The sequence below is a fragment of the Notothenia coriiceps genome, unplaced genomic scaffold, assembly GCF_000735185.1.
Source record: "Notothenia coriiceps isolate Sejong01 unplaced genomic scaffold, NC01 NC01_scaffold00037250, whole genome shotgun sequence".
Taxonomy (NCBI): domain Eukaryota; kingdom Metazoa; phylum Chordata; class Actinopteri; order Perciformes; family Nototheniidae; genus Notothenia; species Notothenia coriiceps.
The window spans coordinates 11,965,074-11,966,343 of NW_011369951.1; positions in this window are offsets into that span (position 1 = coordinate 11,965,074).

Consider the following 1,270-nt stretch of genomic DNA (forward strand, 5'->3'; position numbering starts at 1 on the left):
GAACAACTGTGATTGTCAGTAAATCATTTCAAAGTGACTCCAGACCACATGGATTAACCATTGAAATTAAACCTTCAGACGCCAGGCCGTTTTTATGCATGAATTTCTGATGGCCATTGAACCACCAACTTTTTGATGCCAGAAATCAGCCAAAAATGGTAAAGATATTTCCTCGCCGTGTTTTGCCTACCCGTAAGCTCAAGTGTTGTGAAATGTCTGTGTTATGCTTCCCCCTGTCGCGAGTTCTCAAGTGATGATACATTATATTTTTCATGGATCTTGGAAATCTCAGTTGCTAATCCAAACTATTCATTGGATTCTGTGCGAGATCCGAGGATTAATGTAATAAACGGGCATTCATACGCTAGAGATCTCTGTGCCTAGTGTGTCAGAAAATTGTCTAAAAAATAAACAGGACATTATAAAGAGAGACCAACATTAATATATTTATAAAAATATGAACAAAAAGAACTTCTAATGATAAGGACTATGATTTGTCTTCTTTAAAATGGGTATTCATAATCGTCGTTAAGCTGAGATTTCTTCCCATTAAGTGGGTATAGAACAACCTTAATAAGAGTTGTTTTATAATGTTAGAGAAGCACCCGGTGAGAAACAGGTGTCGTGAAGGAAAGAGAAAAAACAGCAGGCCCTCCGGGGTGAGAGACACTGGTTAGACATGACGCTGAAGAGCGCCATTTCCTTCCCTCTCAAATCTCAATGAGCTGGAAGAAGTGTGTGCCTTACCTAATTCTTTATATTGCTAATGAAAACAAAGATGTCCCTTTTTGAACTACACAACTGATGCTTTAGTGTGGTAAAGCTCTGATTATTTCTTATCTCTCCTGATAAAATAGGTGATAAGCCAACTAGATAAAAAACAAAGCTAACCAGATGACTTTTAATACTGTTCTTTGGTCGTCCATGAAATACATTGATTATTATGCCTTTAGGTCCTGCAGCAGCATATGTAGCATTACGATCTTAAAATTGCGGCCCTGTCATATACTGGTTAATTGGAGACTCCAACCGAGACTTTTGTTCTCTTGCTTTACTGAAAAAGTATCGCACGACCATATGCAACGCTGTCTCTCTAAAGCTGAAAAGTCCAATTCCCACGTCATGAGTATCGTGATACAGCATATGAGTTTACTCTGCCCTCAGCAGTCCTGTTATCTTCCCTTCAAGGACATCAAACATGAACTGGCAACATGGCCTTGATTACTTCCTAACTGATAGGCTAATCTTTGGGCACTGGGCTTAGATGGAC